Raw genomic sequence first — 25058 nt, 5'->3', positions numbered from 1 at the left:
TTTAAAGACTGCCTAATCTCCAGGATTTACAAACAAAAGATGTTTTAAGAATGTCTCAATGTTTAATAGCTTCAAAAGTGACAACTATCTGATAAAAACTAAAGGAGACAGCTCACTCAAATGTTCTTTTTAAAGTAGGTTACATGCATTTATTTTCCCTTAAAATTACAAGGATTTTTTTCTCTCAAGAAACAGATTGAACTTTAAAGCAACTGAAAACCAATGAGGAAATGCAGTGCTCTGTATGTAAATAACCCTCTATAACATTACTATTAATATCAACCAGTCTACATGTAAAGTAGTAGATCTTGTTTCCGGCAATGAGAATTTTTTTGAGAAGATTGCTAAATAACACCTATCTTACCTCAATGGTTTTACATATCGTAAATAATCTTTCTAAGTGCTTCTAGTAATCTGGGGGTGGTGGGGAGGAGAGAAAGTAGTAGCTCTGCATCTAGTATCCATTTTCTGTGCAACCCAGAGAGAAATACTTATTTGTGGTATTTTATGCACTGTTCATGGAATCATAAAACAGGTACAATGATAATGAATAATTTTTAAAAAGCAGAATAAAATTGTTCAATAAATGTAATTTCATACTAATCTAGATAAAAAATGTACTAACATCAGATATGGTGTATGTTACAATAATGCTCTTTGACTTGGAAAAAGTCAGGATTTTAAAACAAACACTCCAAGTCTTTCTGGATGTAGTTTTGTGAATGTATTTCCTCACCTCTTTCACACTGGAAATGAAACAGAATTGAAAGAATATTAATTTATTTTGAAGGTGAAAAAAGCAATTGAGAAGGCAAACTGAGATGTTCATAAAATTGCCACAGTGCACAAAGCTACAATATGCAAAGTGAAGTGTCATTTTTCCTTTTCTTTCTATAGTGTTTTATTGTCTTAACAATAATAAATGTCTGTCTGTCTGTCTCTATTCCTTCCTTCATGTTTTTGCAAAGAAATATTGTGGCATCTATTAATATTAAATACCAGGATATGAGTGAACTCTAAAAAAATGAAGATATTCATGTTTAAGCAGCCACTGAAATTGAGTTTTCATGATGTAAAGTCTTGGTGTTTTGTGCAATGTAGTCGTAGCCTTGTCATTCCTAAGATATTAGAGACATCGTGGGTGAGGGAATATCTTTTATTGACCATCTTCTGGTGGTGAAAGAGAAAAACTTTTGAGCAACCTAGAACTCTTCTTCATATATGGGAAAGGTACTCACAGCCTAGCAGCTAAATGCAAGGTGGAGCAGATTTTTTTAGAATAAGTAGTTAGCCCATATTATAAATGACAAGGTAGAGTTGTTGGTTAACATTTCTGCAGTCATCGGACAAAAAGAGGGGGTTAGTGGGTTACAGATCATTGTAAGAAGCCATAATTCCAGTGTCACTGTTCAGTCCATAATTTTTAGTGTCTAGCAGAATTACTAATTTAAGCTCCTACGTGTTGTACAGGTTTCCTTTGAGGATGACGACTGATAGGTCAGCTATAGAATGATCATTTTGTGAAAACCTTGGGAACAGCTGTGTGTACTAGGCTGCCTCCCAAATATGCCAACCTCTTCATTGGTGAGCTTGAAGAAGAATTTTTTGACAAATGAATCACAAAACCAATGATATACCTGAAATACCACAATGATATTTTTATCCTCTGGACTCATGGCTTAAATTCCTTCATAGATTTCTCCCACAACTTCAACAACCACCACCCATCCATTAAACTCTCTCTAGAGCACCACCACACAAACATCAACTTCCTGGACACCACAAGCACCTTCAATAATGGTATCCTACAGACAACCATATGGAAGAAACCCACAGATTATATCACCTGTCTTCACAGATCCAGTAACCACTGGAAATCTGTGGGAATTTCCACTCTGGAAATCACAAGAAATCTGTTATCTACAGCCAGGCACTTGAATACCACAGAATATGCTCTGAAGAGAAAGTCTGGGATATATACCTTAACACACTTAAAAACACCTTCACCAAACAAGGACACTCCACCAGAGAAGTAGATTGCTTCATGGAACAAACCATGCTTCACTACAAAAATAAACCCCCCTCTGGCCACACACCCCTAGTTGTCACCTACCACCCCACACTGGAACCAATACGGGGTATCATCAAACAACTACAAACCATACTTGATAAGACCTCATACTCAAAGAAATCTTGCCTGAACCCCCAATTCTGGCCTTCAGAAAAACCCCAACCACTCCAAGCTCATTATCAGAAGCAAGCTCCCAACCAACCAGGACACACAAACTCAGAGCAGCCTCAGACCCTGGCAGAACAACAGATGCAAAACCTGCAGACATATCTCTCCTGCTATAATGATCAGTACCCCCCCACAACACAGCTTTCAAGATCCATGATACTACACATGCCTATCACTCGTGGTATGACCTTACCCAGTGCACTAATGCCCCAATAACAATTATGTGGGTGAAACGAGACAATTGCTACACTCTTTAATGAATTCACACAGGAAAATGATAAAAGACAAAAACAACCTATCACCTGTGCGTTATCACTTTTCATGAAGCAATCACGCTATATCTGACCTACCAGTCCTTAACCTCAGAGGAAACCTGCACAACACTTTCAAAAGGCAAGCCTGGGAGTTTAAATTCATAACTCTGATAGACACTAAAAATCATTGACTGATTTCACTGGACTTCAATCATCACTGGACAATCTGTACAATCTGAACAATCTGTAACCCACTAATTCTATCTTTTTGTCCTGTGACTGCAGAAGTGTTAATGGACCACTCTACCTCAAATCCACCTTGCATTTAGCCATGACACTGGGAGAACCTTTCCCAGACCTAAAGAAGAGCTCTGTGTGGCTTGAAAGCTTGTCTCTCACACCAAGAGAAGTTGGTTAATAAAAGATATTACCTCACCCACCTTGTCTCCCTTGGGTGTTTAAGCCATTTTACTCCCCTAATCATAACGATGGAGCTAATTCACCAATGTGTTAATCTAGTTTTATGGAAAGAAGACAAGAACATAAGAACCACCATTCTGGCTCAGACCAGTGGTCTATCCAGTCCAGTATACTTCTTCCAACAGTGGCCAATGCCACATGCTTCAGAGGGAATAAACAGAACAGAGCAATTACCAAGTGATCCATCCCCTATCATCCAGTCTCAGAGGCCGGCAATCAGAGGCTTAGGGACATCCAGAGAATGGGGTTGCATCCCTGACCATATTAACACACTAATAGCCATTGATAGACCTATCTTCCACATATCTAATTCTTTTTTGAATCCAGTTATAGTTTTGGCCTTCACAACATCTTCTGGCAATGAGTTCCGCAGGTTGATTGCATGCTAAGTAAGGAAGTACTTCCTTCCGTTTGTTTTAAACCTGCTGACCCCTGTTTCATGTGTTACGGTGATGGGGTAAATAATAAATCCTCATGCAGTTTCTCTACACCATTCATGATTTTATAGACCTCTATCATATCCCCCCTCAATTGTCTCTTTTCCAAGCTAAGTATTTCCAGTCTTTTAAATCTCTCCTATTTTGGAAGCTGTTACACACCCCTAATAATTTTTGTTGCCATTTTCTGTACCTTTCCCCTTTCTAATATATCTTTTTTTTTTGAGATGGGGGTGACCAGACTGCCTGCAGTATTCAAGGTGTGAGTGTGTCATGGATTTATAGAGTGTCGTTATTATATGTTAGCTTTTTTGAACTGCTGCTGCACATTGAACACATGGGTTTAGAGAACTATCTACAATGACTCCGAGATCTCTTTCTAGAACTAATTTAGACCCCATCATTTTGTAGGTATAGTTGGGACTATGTTTTCCAATGTGCATGACCTTGCATTTATTAACATTGAATTTCATCTGCCATTTTGTTGCCCAGTCAACCAGTTTTGTGAGCTTCCTTTGTAACTCTTCACAGTCTGCCTTGGACTTATCCAACTTGAGTAATTTTGTGTCATTTGCAAACTTTGCCATCCCACTATTAACCCTTCTTCCACATCATTTATGAATATGTTGAACAGCAATCCCTGCTATTTATCTCTCTCCATTCTGAAAACTATTTATTCCCACTCTTTGTTTCCTGTCTTTTAACCAGTTACTAATCCATGAGAGGACCTTCCCTCTTATCCCATAACTGCTTACTTTGTTTAAGAACATTTGGTGAGTGATCTTGTCAAAGGCTTTCTGAAAGTCCAAGTACACTATATCCATTGATAATCACAGGTTTCAGAGTAGCAGCCGTGTTAGTCTGTATTCGCAAAAAGAAAAGGAGTACTTGTGGCACCTTAGAGACTAACAAATTTATTAGAGCATAAGCTTTCGTGAGCTACAGCTCACTTCATCGGATGCATCCGATGAAGTGAGCTGTAGCTCACGAAAGCTTATGCTCTAATAAATTTGTTAGTCTCTAAGGTGCCACAAGTACTCCTTTTCTTATATCCATTGAATCACCCTTATCCACATTTGTTGACCGTCCTCCCCTCATTGAAGTCTAATAGATTTGTGAGGCATGGTTTCCCTTTACAAAAGCTGTTGACTCTTCCTCAAAAGATCACATTAATCTGTGTGCCTGATAACTCTGTTCTTTACGTTAGTTTCAACCAATTTGTCTGGTACTGAAATTAGGTTTACTGGCCTGTCATAGCCAGGATTGCCTCTAGAGCTTTTTTTAAATTTTGGCATCACATTAGCTATCTTTCAGTGATCTTGTACAGAAGCTGATTTAAGTGATAGATTACACATCATATTTAATAATTCTGCAATTTCATGTCAGAGTTGCATTAGAACTCTTGGGTAAATACCATCTGGTCCTGGTGACTTATTACTGTTTAATTTATCAATTTGTTCCAAAACCTCCTCTATTGACACCTCAACCTAGAAAAATTCCTCAATTTGTCACCTGAAAAGAAAGACTCAGGTGAATCTCTCTCACATCCCCTAAAGTGAAGACTGATGCAAAAAATTAAGTTAGCTTCTCTGCAATGGCCTTGCCTTCTCTGAGCACTCTTTTAGCATCATGATCATCCAGTAGCAACACTGATTATTTGGCAGGCTTCCTGCTTAGGATATATATTTTCTACTCACCTTTGAGATATACTTCGATGTCAATTTAAGAATGCTTATTACTAGAAGGCTCTGGTCATTAAGCACCAAAGCATGCTTGCCTTATTCATATGAGTAGTCTCCCAGACTCATAGACTTTAAAGCCAGAAGGGACCATCATGATCATCTAGCCTGACCTCTGGCACATTGCAGGCCACAAAACCTCATCCACCCACTCCTGTAATACATCAAAACCTCTGAATGAATTATTGAAATGTTCAAATCATGATCTGAAGACATTGAGATGCAGAGAATCCACAATTTACACAATTTAATCCTGCAAGTGATCTGTTCCCGAGGCTGCAAAGGAAGGTAAACAAAATCCAGGATCTCTGTCAATCTGATCCAGAGGAAAATTGTTTCTTGACCCCAAATGTGGTGGTCAGTTTGACACTGAGCACTTTAGCAAAAATCAACAGCCAGACACCTTGAAAAGAATTCTGTGTAATAACTCAGAGCCTTCTCCATCTATTGTCCCATCACCGGCAATTGGGAATATTTGCTAATAGCAGTCACAGATTGGCTACATGACATCATAGGCAGTCTCATCATATCATCCCCTCCATAAACTTACCAAGCTCAGTCTTGAAGGCATTTAGGTTTTTTGCCTGTCTGCTCTCCTTGGAAAGCAGTTCCAGAACTTCACTGCTATGATGGTTAGAAACTTTTGTTTAATTTCAAGATTAACCTTGCTGATGACCAGTTTATATCCATTTGTTCTTGTGTCAACATTGGTGCTTAACTTTTATCCTAGTTACTGTTCACCTCTACGTCCTTATCTACTCTTTCTTTCAAAATTAAGTTCTAAGAACTTGCATATAACTGAGATCAAACTAACAAGGCTGTACTTTCCCAGATCACGTTTTTTTCCCTGTCTTAAAAATAGGTACTATATTAGCAATCCTCCAGTCATAGAGTATGTCCCTGCAGTTTACAGATTCATTACAAATCGTTGCTATTGGGCTTGCAACTTCACTTGCCAATTCCTTTAATATTCTTGGATAGATATTATCTTCCCTGCTCCCCACAGATTTAGTCACATTAAGCTGTTTGAATTTGAATCCACTTCAGATGTGGCAATTTCTACTTTCATATCCTTATTTCCATTAGTCACCCTGACACTTCCCCTAAACTTTTCATCACCCTTATTAAAAATGGAGGCAAAGTATTTGTTTCAGTGTTGGGCCATGCCTAAATTATCTTAATCTCCATCTCATCCTCAGTGCTTAGCGATCCAACTTCTTCTTTCCTTATTTTTTATTATATTATTATTATTATTATTATAATATTATTTGTATGGCTTAAAGAACATTTTACTGTAGGTTTTGATTTCCTTTGCCAGGTCCAGCTCTGCTTGCCTTTTGGCAGTTTTCACCTTTTCCATACACTTTCTGACCTCCAAGGGTTAGCTTTTCTTGCTGATCCTTCCCATCTTCCATTCCTTCTAGGATTTCTGCTTTCTTGTAATAACCTGTTTGAGATGCTTGTTCATCCAGCTGGGTCTGCAGCCCTTCCCTGTGAATTTATTCCTATTGCTTGGGATTCAGGCTTCAGATAGTTTTTGCAACTTTGACTTTGACAAAATAATTCCAACCCTCCTCCACATTCAGATCTTTGGGTTCTTCAGTCCAGTCGACTTCCCTAGTTAATTCCCTTAATTTTTTAAAGTTTGCCCTTTTCAAGCCAAAGACCTTATTTGCAGATGTATTGTTGTTTATCCTTTCATTTAGTTTAATCTGAATTAGCTCATGATCACTTTAACCGAGGTTGTCCCCGTCAACCAGTCCATACTAGACACCAATACCAAAGCTAAAACAGCGTCACCTCTTGTAGATCCAGCAACTATTTGGTGAAGAAATCTGTCAGCTATGACATCCAGGAAAAAACTGGTCCCTACTAGTAGCACTTGTCTTCCAGTCTATATCTGGGAAGTCAAAGTATCCCATAATCACACAATTCCAAGTAGTATTTATTTCATTAAAAACATTAAAGAGGTCTCTACCCATATTCAAATTGGCTCCTGGGATCTGTAGCATACCCCAAGTATGATCCCAGGGGAGCCTTTACTAGCTTTCTTCTGAAAAGTGATTTTGACCCAAACAAACTCTGCTTTACCCATTCCATCACTTCTAATTTCTTTAGTCTACCTCATCATTAATATACAATGTTACTTCACCACCTTTATCTTTATTTCTGTCTTTCCCAAATAGCACATACCCTTCTATAACTGTATTTCAGTCATGACTACTATTCTACTACGTTTCTGTTATCCCTAAAATATCTGGTTTCACTTCCTGAACTAGTAGCAGTTTGAGTTCCTTTACTTTATTACCCAGACTCCTTGCACTGGTGTACAGACATCTTAATTGTTTCTGCTCGGCTTCACCCAATTTCTTCACCCATTAGGAACAGACATTCTACTGCCAGTATCTCCTACCTGACTGTTGCTGTCATTGATATTGGCACTATCATTCCTCTTGTTGACCATTCTCCTACTCTCTGTTGTTCCTTTCTCCTTTCCTGTGTCCTCTCTTATTTGATTTTCTTCCCGTTCAATGTTAGAATCAGGTGCAAAGATTACGTAAACATCTCCCAACCACCTCCCCTGAAGTCCTAATTTAAAGCTCTTTTAATCAGTTGTGCCAATCCATCCCAGAAGTTTATTTCCCCCCTTACTCAGGTAGATTCTAGAGTCATATGGCTCCCTTACATACAATGCAACTCCCCCACCTTTTCTGCCCTGCCTGTCCTTCCTGAACAGTTTATATCCATCCATGACAGTATTCCAGTCATGTGAGTTATCCCACCAAGTCTCTGTTATTCCAATCACATCATAATTCCTTTACTGTGCCAGGACTTGCAGTTCTCCCTGATTGTTTCCCAGGCTTCTTGCGTTTGTGTATAGGAACTTGAGATAACTCGCTGATCATCCCTCTTTCTCAGTATGAGGCAGGAGCCCTCCCCTCTCGCATGCTCCTGCTCGTGCTTCCTCCCGGTATCCCACTTCCCCACTTACCTCAGGGCTTTGGTCTCCTTCCCCCAGTGAACCTAGTTTAAAAGAAGGGAAGCAGTGTTTTGGTAGCCTTACACATTTAATTTACACACTCTTAACATTGGTGTAAATGGCCACACAATGAGCAAAGCAGTGGACAATCAGGCCCAAGATACCTCTTATTACACTTCAGAACTGGTTGTTAGGCATTCATTTGGGCAGGAAACATCAATGTCACTATAAGCCAGAAGTATCTCTTCTTCCATAATGACTTCTAGTGGGAGACTGAATTTGGGGGAGGTATACTTTCCTGTACTAAGTTTCAAACACTACCATTCAGACTTGGTAGCATTTCACATGCATTTTGTGCCGTTGTAGATTACTATGCAAGGAACAAATCAGTGAAGAATCAAGCATCTCCTCTTTGGGTCTCACACACCTTCTCCATCCCTACTATGTGTAAGCAAGGGATTGATCCCACTATGATAGGGAATTTTCCTATCTTCTATACTACCCCAGTGGAATTTGATGGCTAAAGGATCTGATTCATCACTCCAACTCCCTTTCCCCAGATGCCTGCCTGACATCAAGGACTTCTTTTTCTGTCTCCCATGTGGCAAAGTCTTTATAGGCTGGGCCCAAGATCCCTTGGGGGCTTAACCCCCAATCTCATCATGGGTCACTCAGGACAAGGGCTAGGGTGTTCCCACTCCAGGGTGCTCTCTCCTCACCAGCCACTTCCGCCACCCAGTGATCACCACATTGAATTTAAACCACAATTTATACAATTTATAAAACAGTAATTGTAAATGAATAAGGCAAAAATTTGAATGGTTAAAAGATCAAGGAACCATGCACAATGGGCATGGGACACCATAAACAATAGTCTCTGGAACTCAGGAATATTCACATTCTATTCCTTACATGACTCAGGTCAACTGCCTAGGACCTGGATGGACTGTGGTGATACTGCGAGTAAGACACCTGCTCTGATGGCAGCTACACATCCTCAGGCTCCAGGTGGCAGGACCCTTCTCCTCAGTATTGTCCTCCTGCCAGGTTCATGTTCTCCCACCCAAGTCTAGCCTTCAAGGCCCTCTTATCTGGTGATGACACCTTTGATTGGGCCCTCTCTGCTCAGGGTCCCCATCTTACTTTCCTCAGATGCTCATACTTTCTGCCCGGGCCCTGCACGCCCCTAGGGACGGTTCTGGCTGCAGTGGATATCTTGCTTGCCTAGAAGTAATATGCAAATAGATTTCTATAAGGGCCATGCAATGAGTACCCCAGCATATCCCTCTTCAGGGTCAGTCCCTTGATGTTAGTTTTTCAGAGAAGCAGTAGCCCAGTAGTGCTTGAAGTTACGCATAATTATAATTATACATTTTAAAAAAGTGACTATGGTAGTTATATTGAATAAATACACATCAATTTTATAAAGCTATGGGGTCGGTTCTTGGCTGGTGTAAATTTTCATAGCTATGAGGAACTCAATGCAGCTATGACAGCAGCTCAGAATCTGCCCCATGGATTGTGTTTTCACCATTGTGCAATTGGGGACAATTGAAATCAATGGAAAAATTCATACTGATTTCAATGGGCTCTTGATCAGGCCCTCAATGCATAGTTAGAAAACTATGCATGACCATAATCAAATGTTGTTTTATGTTAAGTAACAAATATATTATGCAGAATACACAGATGCAGTGTAAGACATCAGTTATTGAAAGATAATGGTTTAATGTTTACATTTATTAACATTTCATAACAATTCAATCTTTTTCTCTGGGTTTTTGTCTTTACTCATTTTTCAGCTTCCTCATACAACTTTTGTTAATTTCTTACTTCAAAGGTGTATTATTCTCCATGAATTTCATTCATTTTAAAAAAGTATTTCTTAGTTCTCCTTTTACCATTTCCTCCCCTGACTTTCTTATTCTGGTTTCAGAGTAGCAGCCGTGTTAGTCTGTATTCGCAAAAAGAAAAGGAGTACTTGTGGCACCTTGGAGACTAACAAATTTATTAGAACATAAGCTTTCGTGAACCACAGCTCACTTCATCGGATGCATTAACGAAGTGAGCTGTGGCTCACAAAAGCTTATGCTCTAATAAATTTGTTAGTCTCTAAGGTGCCACAAGTACTCCTTTTCTTTTTTCTTATTCTGGTTTCGCTTGTAACTCTGTAGACTTTCCTTCTTTATTCAATTATCAGCCCTATTTTTCTATCATTTTTCTCAATACCTACCAGCATTTCTCACCTTCCCCTCAATAATTCTTACTTATTGATTGATCCTGTTACTACAAATATCTTGTCTTTCTTGCTAGGGTGCACATAAAAAAAATTTCTCACCTCCTTTTGCAGTTGTATCACACTTCTTTTCACTTGTCCCATCTCCTAGTTCTGTAGTTTCATTTTCTTTCTCTTTTAAATCATTTGTTTCGTGTGCCAAGAGTTGATGACATGAAAGGATTAAAGCTGAAGTGCACTGGAAATAGGAAGCTTTTGCAACCATCTGCTTTTCTGATAATTAATACAAAACTCTTTCCAGCAACTTTCTCAGCTCTCTTTTAATCTCTGAATTTAGAATTTTTGTGGACTAGGTGAAAAGTAATTTAGGCCTCAATGTTCCCCCACATGGAAAAAGTATAGGGAGGGGGAAAATCTATTCCAAAAATACTCAGAGCTTTCACTAGGGATGAAGTTTATTAACCCTGCAGAACCTAAGGATCCACAAGGAAAGGAGACCAACCCCTACAGATTCCAGGCCTAGTTTCCATACTGCTATCTAGGGACAATCTCCTGCTGTGAGTAAAGTCATATAGACCTTTTGTCATTGGCTACTTCTCCCACATCAGCTGATTGCTACACCCTTTGGATGCAGAATCCACTCAAAGGGTTAATGTAGTTTGTGGCAGGATTCTAGAGGACTTTGAGAAAGGTTCATATAGCTTGTGCAATACATAGATTCATGGGGGCTGCTGCACAGAAGTATATCGGGCCCCCATGAATGGAGAGGAAGGGCATGGATAAGCCATAGGTCTGAGAATGGGTCTGGAGAATTCAATAATGTGCAGATTTCCCCCATTGTCACCAAAGAGGCTGAACAGAGCCTACTGCAGCCATTGGGCTTCTGAATACTCTGAAGAGCAGCTACACCAATTTACACCATTTGAGGATCTGGCCCAAAATTACAAAGTGCTTTGAGAGGTGCTATAGAAATTGAAATGTTAATATTTCCATAAGAGGTTTGCAAGATTAATATCTTACTATTGTATCTGGTCTGCAGTAGAATAGCAGACATAACTTCTCAGGGGTGTTAGAGCAGCTTTGCACCACCCAGTGCCTATAAAGCTGTCTCAAAGTTAGCTTAACAACTGGCACTACAAGGATCCTTCTTCTCCCCAGATAGGGCAGGATCCACAGGTAATTTACAGCCACCATAGTGGTCCCTAATGCACTCATTCCCTATAAACGGTGCAGTGGGTGTGGCTAAAAGAAAGGGGATGTGGTTGAGGCATTCTTGTGGTCTGGCAATCTCTGGCCACCAGAACAGCCCTTTGGCTGCAGTGACAGATGATGCAAGTCAGAGTAATCTGCACACAGGGACCAGACCAATGTAGAACAACCAATGGACTGGGAAAGTGTGACAGGGTTTAATGTCTCTGTTGCACACAACTCTTCCCATGCACAACCGGACCCCAGGAACTGGGTCATAGTGTTTAATATACTCTCTAACAAGAAGAGATGATTTACTTAAACAACTCCACCCTCCATTAAAAAAAACCCCTGACTCACCCTTTCCACATGCCCTTGAAACTCGATCCATTATTTGAATCGATATTTTCACTGGATTTTCTTAAAATTCTAAAAAGTGATTTTTTTTATCATTTTCTTTTCTTTTTTCTTGTTACTTCTATGTTTTTAGCCAGAACAGTTATTGTTAAAAAGCTTATGAGAAACCCAGCCATCATGGGATATCTAGTCCAAATTTTCAGTTCAGATAAACATCCAAAAAATTGGGTATTCATCCATTCCTGAGATGTAACGAACCATTTCCTCACTGGGAGGAATCTCCCTCACATCCTCAGCCATTAGGACCGATGTAAATAATTCATTAAGTTTCTACACAATGACCTTCTCACTCTAGGACAATACAGCCGTTGCAGAGAAATGATACAAATTCTTTGCATTGGTCTTCACGGCTGAGGATGTGAGGGAGATTCCCAAACCTGAGCCATTCTTTTTAGTTGACAATTCTAAGTCCCATTACAGGAGGTTTTGGAACAAGTTGATAAACTAAACAGTAATAAGTCACCAGGATCCGATAGTATTCACCCAAGAGTTCTTAAGGATGTAACAATGTACAAATGTAAAATTGAAGAACTACTAACTGTAGTCTGTAATCTATTACTTAAGTCATCTTCTATACCAAATGACTGGAGGATAGCTAATGTGACACCAATTTTTAAAACGGGCTCCAGAGATGATCCCAGCAATTACAGGTCGGTAAGCCTGACTTCAGTACTGGGCAAACTGGTTGAAAATATAAAAAAGAACAAAATTGTCAGACGTGTAGATGAACATAGTTTGATGGGGAAGAGTCAACATGGTTTTTGTAAACGAAAATCATGCATCACCAATCTACTAGAATTCTTTGAGGGGGTCGACAAGCATGTGAACAAGGGGAATCATGTGGATATAGTGTACTTAGATTTTCAGAAAGCCTTTGACACAGTCCCTCACCAAAGGCTCTTAAACAAAATAAGCTGTCATGGGATAAGAGGGAAGGTCCTCTCATGTATTGGTAGCTGGTTAAAAGATATGAAACAAAGAATAGAAATAAATAATCAGTTTTCAGAATAGAGAGCGGTAAATAGTGGTGTTCCCCAGGGGTCTGTATTGGGCTCAGTCCTATTCAACATATTCATAAATGATATGGAAAAAGGGGTAAACAGTGAGGTGGAAAAATTTGCAGATGATACAAAACTACTCAAGATAGTTAAGTTCCAGGCAGACTGCGAAGAGCTACAAAAGGATCTCTCAAAACTGGGTGACTGGGCAACAAAATGGCAGACAAAATTCAATTTTCAAAATTCAATTCAAATTCAATGCAAAGTAATGCACATTGGAAAACATAGTCCCAACTATACATATAAAATTATGGGGTCTAAATTAGCTGTTATCACTCAAGAAAGAGATCTTGGAGTCATTCTGGAGAGTACACTGAAAACATCCACTCAATGTGCAGGGGCAGTCAAAAAAGCATATATATATATATAGGAATTGGAAAAGGTTCAGAAAAGCAACAAAAATGAATAGGGGTATGGAACAGCTTCCCTATAAGGAGAGATTAAAAAGACTGGAACGTTTCATCTTGGAAAAGAGACGACTAATGGGGATATGACTGAGGTCTATAAAATCATGACTGGTGTGGAGAAAGTAAATAAGGAAGTGTTATTTACTCTTTCTCACAACACAAGAACTAGGGGTCACCAAATGAAATTAATAGGCAGCAGGCTTAAAACAAACAAAAGGGAGCATTTCTTCACACAATGCACAGTCAATCTTTGCCAGAGGATGTTGTAAGACTATAACAGTGTTCAAAAAAGAACTAGATAAATTCATGGAGGATAGGTCCATCAACAGCTATTAGCCATGTTGTCCCTAGCCTTTGTATGCCAGAAGTTGGGAGTGGGCAACAGGGGATGGATCACTTGATGATAACCTGTTCTGTTCACTCCCTCTGGGGCACCTGGCATTGGCCACTGTCAGAAAACAGGATACTGGTCTAGATGGACCTTTGGCCTGACCCAATATGGCCTTCTTATGTTCTTATGCCTTGTCTCTTGTGTAGTTGTTTACAGCTGGTGGAAGCAAAATGTTACCAAATTGGTAGAGAGTCAGGCTTTTTTTTGAGGATCATCTGTCACAGTGGTTCTCAACCAGGGGTACGCAGAAGTCTTCCAGGGGATACATCAACTCATCTAGATATATTCTTAGTTTTACAACAGGCTACATAAAAAGCACTATCAAATTCCATACAAACTAAAATTTTGTACAGACAATGACTTGTTTATACTGCTCCATATACTATACACTGATATGTAAGTACAATATTTATATGCCAATTGATTTATTTTATAAGTATATGGTAAAAATGAGAAAGTGAGCAATTTTTCAGTTATAGTGTGCTGTGACACTTGTATTTTTATGTCTGATTTTGTAAGTAAGGAGTTTTTAAGTGAGATAAAACTTGGGGAACACAAAACAAATCAGACTGCTGAAAGGGTACAGTAGTCTGGAAAGGTTAAAAGCCACTGGTCTATCCCTTAATTATTAATTTATTTTAGATGTATAGAAAGAGGTTTTACATAAAAACTCCAAGTGCAGATGGACAAATTAATATGCCCATATAACATAATTCCATACAATTCCATGTATCTAAAAGGGAACTCCAAATTTTCCCTGAGTTTCACCTAGTGTACTTGTTTCCAACAGTGCAAAGTGGGTGCAAAATGGTACCGGATTAAAATGGAAGCATTTAAAATGCCCTTCGCACTCACATTGACTCAGGTATATGTGACTTTTGAATGTGTACAGCAGTGGAGAATGAGGCCTTATTAGTGGAGTGTTTGTCTGGATTTTATTCTGAATTAATAATATATATAAAAAATCCTGTGAATAATCATCAGCAAGAAACTGCAACTTACCAAATTAGCTGGTGGTTAAGCAAACATGAGAGTAGTCTCATGTCCCTCATTAATAGGGTCACAGTAACAGCAATAATATTATAATAAGACATTAAAAAGCAGCAGGGGGTAGTTCCATACACTTGACCTGTTTTTCTGGTGGATGTGTCGCTAATTTTGCTGAACTTGACTGTATGAATACTCACCCTTGAAAGTACTCTCTCTCAATATAAGGGGAGCTTAAATTCTTTCAAATTCAGCACTGGACTTCAGATAAACTGTTTTGTGGGGTTAGCATTTTTCATTGGAGAGAAACCTTCTGTTTTCAAATATCCTGTTAACAGTTTGCTATCTTGACATATATTTTTTCAAGTCTGTTTTACTTTTCTAAAAATGACGGTATAATTTTGCGCTATTTAAATTTCATGCCAGCTCAGCAGAATAACAAATTATTAAAGAGATGTAATTTTTGCATTCACATTCACAACACACTTTAAGCTAGCTTGAATGAGCCTGGGTTTCAAGTTTGTGATACTTTATGTATCTGAAAGAAAGGTGAGAATAAATTAACTCACTAGAAAAAAATCACCTTCGCCAAACACCCGGGCCCTAGACACCCCCCCCCATTATTGTCGGTCTTAACAGGGGAATGCCTGGTATGCTCATATGCATCCAGTGGCTTTCTGGGTGGCTCCCTCCCTGAGGGCTTTTTGTGTTATTGACAGGCCGCAATCTTTTCCTCTTTCTTTGGGGGTGGTCTTCAGGTAAAGTAACTCCACCCAGGTATTCTAAGGAGGAAAGAAACAGCCTGAATCTTGGTGTCATAGGCAGTAGAAAAGGCCACAGCCGACTTCTTGCTAAGCCCATGCACAGGCAGTGCCTTATAAAGGTTGCTGCAGTAGCTAAAGAGCCCTACCAGATCCTTGGACTAAAGTTGTTAGGCTGGAAGAGCTTCAATGATCATTTGAACATTGCACACTGAACCTGTGCAGCAGATTTTCTTCCTTAATATTTGTTCACTTCTAATACTCATATATCAGAGAACAGGAAATGACAAGTATAATACTGAGTAGGCACAACTATCTTCTTGAAAACTTATATAAAACAACTCTTTACTATTTTATAATTATAAATATTATTTTATTAATACTATTATTATTATCGTTGTACGTAAGACCCCTATTCATGGACCAGCACCCCATTGTGCTAGGCACTGTTTATTTCCTTTCTCCCTCACTTCCAGTGGCCTGCTTGAGCCATTAATAGATAATCATACTCAAAAACATAGCCTCCCTCACCCAAAATACTCAAATTTTAACTAAAATGCTCCAACCTGTCATATAACTAAAATGCACATAAGGCCAGGGCCATTCAGTCAATTCCACTTGCTCTCCAACAGATGTCAGCAAATAGCTCCCTCCCCAGTGGAGCCCTTGCACATCTGCAGCTCTGGACCGCTCTTCCTCAATTTCATCAGTAGCTGTTTTGCTCTCTATGGTTTCACGCCACAGAGTTTACAGTAAGAAGTATTCTAGTGATTTTAGATGAGGTCCAAACCCATGGGCGCAATATTGTTTAACTTTCAACTTCAAGAAAAAATAAAAATAGCTGAAGGGTTGTCATTGAGAAACTAAACTGTAAAAAGAGTGAGTTATAGAGCAAGAATGGTGGCTTTTGTCTTGGATAAGCCTTAGTAGTACTCCAAGCCAGGAGCGATGGAAGCTCCCCAAACGTGGGGAGGCCACCAGCGTCTCAACCATGGCCCCAGCCCTGTGCCACCCCTTCCCCCTGAGGTCCTGCGCACTGCACTGTCCCTTCCCCCTGAGACCCTGCCCGTGCACTGTCCCTTTTCCCTGAGCTCCCGACCTCACGCCTCCCATTCTTCCTGAGACTCTGCCCTTGAATCGCCCCTTCTCCCCAAGTCCCCACCTTACACTGCCCCTTCCCCCCAACACCCCGCCACCTGCTCACTCCTCCCTGCCCCCCATCACTTGCCTTTGTAGACAGTAAAAAGTGGTGGGGCCCTTATGGATCTCTCCAATCACCATCCAGATGTTTGGAAGGTAGATATAATGTTTCTAGGTGGTTTGGGCCTTTAACTGTTACTTCACAAGAACACAGATATCAGCAAATTTTTAGGCCGTTTATCTGCTAAGTGTTGATAACTGGACTAAACCGGCCTCAGATGCATGGCTTTTCAGCCTTTGGGGGTGAATTATGCTGCCCCCATCATGCATGTTCTCAGTGCTGACCCTGGCTACCCTAGCCAGATTGTAGGAACTAGATTTAGCCATAAAGTAGAACTCTCTTAAATTACTTGCCACAGCACATTGCTTGGTGTTTTCTACCTATCCATATTGTATTATAATCTCAAATTACCCTGTAACTAACAAAATAAATATACATTCCAAAGTAAAAATGTCTTGCAACAAAATTGCAAAATCTGAATTTGCCAAAGAATTACACAACACACATAATTCTAACAAGTTATAAGAAAACACCGTCCAAAATCTTCGACTAAGTAGGTTATACCAGAGATGAATGTGGTATTATTTTCCTATATTATCATCATCACCTGAATATAATAGATGCACTGTTGTGTAATCTCGCTAAGACTTGTATTTTTATTTCTTCATTAATGAGAGAAACTTTAAGACTGTAGAATAAAACAAAGAATCCTACCCTTTCATACAGTTTGGGGGTTAAGGTAATCCAATAAGCAGGAACAGCTGTGACTTTAATCACATAAGAAATAAACCCTTTCATTATGTCCTGCTGTATAGAGAGAGACAGAATGTGATAACTAAACACCAAAAGGCAGGAGGCAATCAGTGGGGTATTTATTTCCTTTTTTTTACGTGGTATCCTAATTTCCTTTAAATTTTTAATTTATTGTTGACTTAGAGGCAGATAAATATTCATCAGCAAAATTCTAATGAGTATTTTTGGAACATATAAAGGTTAATATCTTATTCTTCTACAGAGTTTTAAAAACCTATCTTCCCTTTTAGTTCTTTGTACATTAATTTAATCATTTTCTGTACCCTTATTTGCATGTTGTTGGTTACAATGAATGAAAAGAGAAAACACTTAGGTAAATGGAATATGTTCTTTGGATTTCTTCATGTTAAACCTTAAGTGGTAAAACAAATATGCCTCTCATTAGGCTGAGAGAGAAGAGAGTGTGAAATGTTCACAAATACAAAGCCAGGTCCTGCAAAGGCTTGCTCCTGCTTGTATTTCTTACAAATGTGAGTAAGTAGTCCCTTTGAATTTGCTGGGGCTACTCACGAGTAAGGACTTGCAAGATGTGACCCATAAATTGAGAAATTACTAGGTGTGGTGGAAAACCTTTCCTGAGAGAGAGAGAGAGAGAGAGAGAGAGAGAGAAAAGAGGAAAAAGGAAGATTTGAGTTTATGGAGTTGGGTGGTTAGGATGTGAAAGGGGAAGCATGTTTGTTGGGGGTACATGGGAAATAATATAAATAATCATGATTCTTAGCATTGGTATATCACTCTTCATGAGCAGATCTCAAAGTACTTTACTAAGGTGGGTAAGTATAATTATTCCCATTTTTACAAGTGGAAAAACTGAGGCACAGAACAATGACTTGCATAACATTGCAAAATGAGTCTCTGAGAGTGCTAAAAATAGAACTCCTGTCTTTTTTCTGATGTTTTGCCATTGGAGTCCACTTTTGATAATACTGAAGAAAAGAGCATCAGATTGTAGGGCAGTGGTGGGCAACGTGCAGCTCGCGCTGCTTACCGCAGCTCCCATTGGCCAGGAATGGTGAACCACAGCCACTGGGAGCTGCGGGCAGCAGTGCAAATGTAAACAAACTGTCTCACGGCCCACCAGTGGATAACTCTGATGGGCTGCAGGTTGCCCACCATTGGTGTAGGGAGTTACATATAATGGGCCAGATCACTGGTACATTCTATCTGTAAAATACATCCTATCAACAGATCAGAACTTTCAGCTGAGTCAGTTCAGCTCTCTTAGCTTGTCAGTAGTTACATTTTTAATCATAATATATGCTTTTAAGAAGTTGCCTATCTTTCAGGCCAGTTGGCAACTCCTACCTTGTACATATGCACTTAGGGTAAAATTGTCAAAAGCAGCTATGTGATGTAGGAGCTCATCTTAGCTAATTATCCTCTCACAGTTTGTATGGCAACTTCCAACTTATCTATATGTATATATATATATATCTTCTTACTATATGTTCCAGTCTATGCATTCGATGAAGTGGGCTGTAGCCCATGAAAACTTGTGTTCTACTAAATTTGTTAGTCACTAAGGTGCCACAAGTACTCCTGTTTTCAAAAGTTACTTAGGCACTCAGAAGCCAGAATTTCAAAAAGTAATGAAGACAGGGGCCCACCATGATTTTCAAAAGAGACTAGGTGCTTCTGAAAATCCCACTAAAGGCCTGTCTGCACCTAAAAATATCTTTCAAAATCTGGGCCCTAAGTACCTATGGCACTTTTGAAAATTGGATTTAAGCTACTATGTCATTTAGGTGATTTTGAACATTTTATTCCAATGTCATGAAACAATCTAGGACATTTTTTTTTCCAAAGACATGTTTCAAATGGGAGTTGAGATCCCAAGGGATTCTGAAAACCAGTGTTTGGTTGTGCCAAAATTGTCTGAGAGCCTTGGGTGGGAGGTTAAGGCCTGCTGAAGTTTGGCCCACCTATCCCCCATTATGACAGGGGGACAAAGGGGCGCTATGAACTGGTGAATGAAGGACAGGCTTGCTCCAGCCTCCCTCTCTAGACTTGCTCTTCCTCCACACTAGATGGGTGACCCACCCTTGGGGAAAGCCATGGACAAGTAAAATAGTCAGAGACAAACAGAAAAATCATGGTATCCATGGTATGACATTTTCACTCATGATAAATCTGCAGTCCTGCCTATGAATAGGCAATGGCAACACCAAAGTCTACAGGAATTCTATACCATGGATAAAGAAGGGCAATTTTTTGTTAGACAAATAGATTATTCAACCAAAAAATGCAGCTTCAGTTGACCTGAAACTATTAGCAAAGTTGACACAAATAATTTCAGCCATTCACAAAATGGCCAGAGAAGAAGAGGAGGAGAAGTTCATAGTGGTTTTACTGCTCTCCCCTACCAAAAAAAGCCAAACAAAACCAAATGAAACCAAACAAAGAAAATGCTTCTGCCTAGTCGTTAGGACACTCACCGTGGATGTGGAAGATAGAGATTCAAATCCCTGCTCTGGAAGATATGTAATGGAATTTTTTGAATTAAAATTCCAAAAAAGAATAACTATATCTATATCTATATAATGTATATTTCTTTATTTATTGGAACTGCCACTGACCATAAAATAAACTATTCACCCAGGTCTAGCCATGGAAAACTTTCCATCTGCATTCCACACATTTCCCACTGGGCAGATAAAAGATAGACAATGCAAGCTATGAAAATTGAAAACTGACTTATCCCATTATTATGTTGACTGCATGATGCAAAGATGGTTTTCAGAGCTGTGATGGCTAGATACCGAGTATAATGGCATGACTCCTGTATCCCGCTATTATCACTCCCAGAATTTACAAGCCAAGCTCTAAACTTGGGCTTTGTGTTAGAAGAGAAGATTTTTGAGTGCCTGAAAAGCATAGCAATTATATAAAAGAAAATTCCAGTGGCCAGGCACCTAGCTGAACATGAGCACCCAGACAGCATGGTCACCCAAGAATGAGGACAGATCTTCAAAAGAAGTTCTATTCACATTCTGATTTGACAATGCTCATTTTTGTCTAAGTGTTCAAAACTTGAGCTTCCAAATCATCTGCCAAGCACCCAAAAGAGGCCCTTTGAAAATTCCACCTGTAGGTAAATGGCTATCAGATAAAACCCTGACATAAAGCAGATTGACTGTCATAAAAGTTTCTACCACTTTGGCTCTTAAAAGCCATTTCAGTGCCTTGATGTATACAAATCTCGTTTTCCACAGTATCTCATTTCCTTTGCCTGTTAGTGTCATGAATAACCATCCTTCATCTATATCCTTGAATATTTGGCCTGTGTGAAGATTTGTGGTTCCTTGTTTATCATCTGTCTTTTCATGCCCTTCTGGGCATACACTTATTCAAGCTGAATTCTTTGCTTCTTTATTTGATGAAAATATAAACTACATCAATCAAACTGGATTGTTCCCTTGGTGACTATGCTTACAGTTTTAGGTCATACATGTTCTGCAGCTGTTTAATTGTAAATTTTGGTTTTGGTTGCCCTTTCTCTGTAGGCCTTGTTACATATAGAATTCAAAGGATTGAAGAACAGTAAGTATATCAGTTACAAGTAGTGTATCATTTTGGTAGGTTCTTTGTAGAAATGTTCTCACTGAAAGAGTTTCATCGGGTTGCTTTTAATAATTCTACAGCAATGTAGTAAAAGAAGTTCATTGTTAGATTTGTAGAGCTGGGGAATCCATTCAGAGACTGGAGAAAAATCTGTCATGTACTTTGTTGACTGACATGTTTCTTTTTTTTTTTTTTTGCTAAATGTTGGAGAACAATGTTTTCTTGTACACTTCTGCAGCAACTCTACTACACTTTCAGAATCCTCTGCAATGTTGTAGGTGTGACAGGGCAACTTCCTGCAATATCTTTGGATAACCACATTGTATTAAGTGTATGAATGGTTTCTGTATCATTGTGGGCCAGGGATTGTATGCACTCCACAGGGGAGGGTTACCACAGCTCCTCCAGAAAGTGAAAACAGTAGGAGATGGTTAAGGCAAATAACTCCTGTTATAACACCTCCAGAGAGGCACCACTTCTCTTATTCTGGTTCCAACTAGATTCTCCAGAAACCAATAGACAAAGAAAGGACTTTTGGATAAATAGCATGAGTTTAAATTAACTAAGGGTCTTCATTCTAGTTCCTGTTCTGAAGAGTGATATGAACTTATAACCAGAGGGAAAACCTACTTGTTGGGTTTGAAGGACAGACATACCAGAACCCTATGATGGAGCTGGGGGTGAGCATGCTAGGTTCTGCTATTTTTTTATATGCTTCCTCTGTAATGCTTAAGAATAAATGTACTTGCTTAAAAAGAGCTGGGTGGTAAATTGTGACTGCTAGCAACACTCTGGTCATAGCTTACAGAGAGAAAGCAAAACATAGGCACAGGCTTTTTAGGCAGACTGGCTTGCTGGGGATATCACAGTGTAGATCAGGGAGCTGTGCAGCCTTCAAATCCCTGCTCAAAAGAAAAGGAGACACAGGAGAGATGACAGCTGGGAGCCGGAAACCTTTAAGTGGATGCCCACCAGGGATCCCACAGTGAGGGAAATACAGGTACAGTTACTCTGAAACTGTGACAATGAGGAGACTCCTCTTGGCTGTCTGAAAGTGAAGGAGGCTTTTGCTAATCACATTTGTTTATATATATTTGAGAAAATGGGCTATGGAATCGATACGTAGCCTCCACTTTCTCCCTCTCTTCCCCTTACAGGACTGAAAACCAGAGCTCCTAGTTTCTGACATCAATTCATAAATATTGCAAGCACTTTCCCTGCTGTATATAAGCCATTTTAATACCCTTACAATATAAGAGGGATTGAAAGGTGAACTGATTACTCAAACATGGAGGAAATAAGCATTATAATTGTCAGAAATTCAGGCATATATTATCCTATTACCCTTATAAAACCAAAAGGATGACAAGATCATGGCCTTTATGCCTGGTGCTCACTGTATTCTGGAGTTATTATATACCAGTACCAGTCATCGAAAAATCACAGTAGGCCTATATGGAAGGAAATAAATTCCCACTTTTTTGAGGACAAGGAATTTGATTGGAAGACATCCCCAGGTTCTCTCTGTTGGAAACTGATGTTTGAAATAGCTATATCCTTTTGTTGACATGCTGGGCCAGATCCTCAGCATGTATCCACTGAATGGAAAAGGAATAAATTGGTTGACACCATTGGAGGATCTACCCCACAGAAGTTAGTGTACTATTCCAAAGTCACTGTAAACTGCGTGGCTGCCCAGCTGCCCAGCTGCCTATTAAGCTCCGTACAGGAGTTCAGGGCTGCGGCAGGGAGAGATGCCTCTCCCCCAACACTGACCTGCCGCAGCAGGGAGAGGTACCTCTCCCGGCTGGACTCAGCACTGACCTGCCACGGCTGGAGTGGTGCCTCTCTCCACCCACCCCAGTGCGGACCTGCTGCAGCTGGGAGAGCTGCCCCTCCTGCCAGCCCCAGTGTGGACCTTCCCCAGACTTGCCACAGCTGGGGGAAGGAGCCCCACACCTGGCCCAGCCCCACTGGAGCTGCCGCATCCAGGGATGGGCACCTCTCCCCCGCCCCAGAGCTCCTGCAGTGAGAGAGAGCTGTGGGGAGTTCTCTCTCCCCACCGCAGACCCAGGACAGCCAGCACCCCAAAACCCTCATCCCCAACTCCATCCCAGAGCCCACACCCCATCCGGAGCTCTCATCCCCCCACACCGCACCCTCTGCCCCAGCCTTGAGGCCCCTCCTGCACCCTGAAGCCCTCATCCCCAGCCCCACCCAGAGCCTGCACCCCCAGCCAGAGCCATCACCCCATCTTCACCCAAACCTCCTGCCCCAGCCCTGAGCTCCCTACCACACTCTGAACCCCTCGGCCCCACCCCCACCACATGAACTTTGTTATGTCCACCAATCACCTGCATATTGGTGCACATAAAAAAATTCATTCCGCACATGGACATAAAAAAATTGAGGGAACACTGACTGTGTTTTGTCCTTGCTGGAGATTGTGGCAATAGCAAGATGGTTGTGGTGTAACTGAGGTTTGACATAATTTTTTCTGAAGTGTAGATGGGACCATATCTAAAGTGTATTAGCAGGGGAAGGCCATTTAGAAAAATACCAGCAATCCACTGCATTAGTAGCCATACTTAACTCAGTATGGAAAAGCTCCTCAGGTTTTCCCCGAATATGGTGAGAAACAAACATGATTGTGCAGAACAGTAGGTGTGAGATGGTGCCACTTTGCATTTATATAATGTATTTCATCAGAGATTATCAGAGCACTTTAAAAATATATATTAACCCTCACAGCTGCACTATGATTAGACAGGGGTTATTATGTCCATTAAAAATGAGCAAACGGAGTCACCAAGCAGTTAAGTGAACTGACCAAGGTCACACAGTAATTGAGAGGCAGACCTAGGAAGGAAAACCCTGATCCAAGTCCTTGGCTTTCCCCTTTTATTAGCATTTGCATAAATCTAAATAAGTAAGAACAAGGCATCATGCTCTGTGTGTAGTTTAGATGACTAAGGTGAGGAGGAACTGTGCATGTCTCATGAAAGTTACATCAGAAACCTGTTTTACACTGTCAAAATGTCACGTGTAGTAGCCAAGCTGTATGAAATGAGAGAACTGAGAGTTTGCATATCCCAGAAAAAGTGTTAGATTTTTGAGCCAAATTGGATCAAAATGGCAAATATAATAACTACAGTTAATATTGACAGGTTTCAGAGTAGCAGCCGTGTTAGTCTGTATTCGCAAAAAGAAAAGGAGTACTTGTGGCATCTTAGAGACTAACAAATTTATTAGAGCATAAGCTTTCCGATGAAGTGAGCTGTAGCTCACGAAAGCTTATGCTCTAATAAATTTGTTAGTCTCTAAGATGCCACAAGTACTCCTTTTCTTTTTACAGTTAATATTGTTTTATTTGTGCGACAAATTCCTTTTAAACTAATGTTACCTCTCTAAGGTATCCAAACCCCACATACAGGGCAGTGCACAGCTGTGCTGCCCCAGGAGCAGATTGGGAAGCAGTAAGTCTATGGCAATGCTGGGACTAGAACTCTGGACTCTTGGTATGATGCCCTGTTCACTGGATCACAGTCTCTTATATCCCTGCTCTATGTAGAGAGTGCCCCGAGGCCTGAAGGCTGGAGCACACAGGGAAAAAAATTAGTGGGTGCTTGGCACCCACTGGCAGCCAGCTTCTCCCACCCCCATAGTGCCTCCTGCCAATCAACTCCTCCCCCTCCCTCCCTGTTCTCCCTCCCGCTGTGATTAGTTGTTCCATGGCATGTAGGAGACAGTGGGCGGGAGAGGGATGGGGTGTGCTCGGGGGAAGGGGCAGAACTGGGTGGGAAGAGGTGTGGTGAGGGTGGGTGCTTGGAGGAAGGAGGCGGGGCCTAGGGTGGAGTGGAGAGTTGAGCATCCCGGGGCCTTGAGGAAGCCGGTGCCTGTGGAGGACTG

This window comes from Dermochelys coriacea, chromosome 1 (genome assembly GCF_009764565.3).
Source record: "Dermochelys coriacea isolate rDerCor1 chromosome 1, rDerCor1.pri.v4, whole genome shotgun sequence".
NCBI lineage: Eukaryota > Metazoa > Chordata > Testudines > Dermochelyidae > Dermochelys > Dermochelys coriacea.
This window is presented reverse-complemented; position numbering follows the sequence as displayed.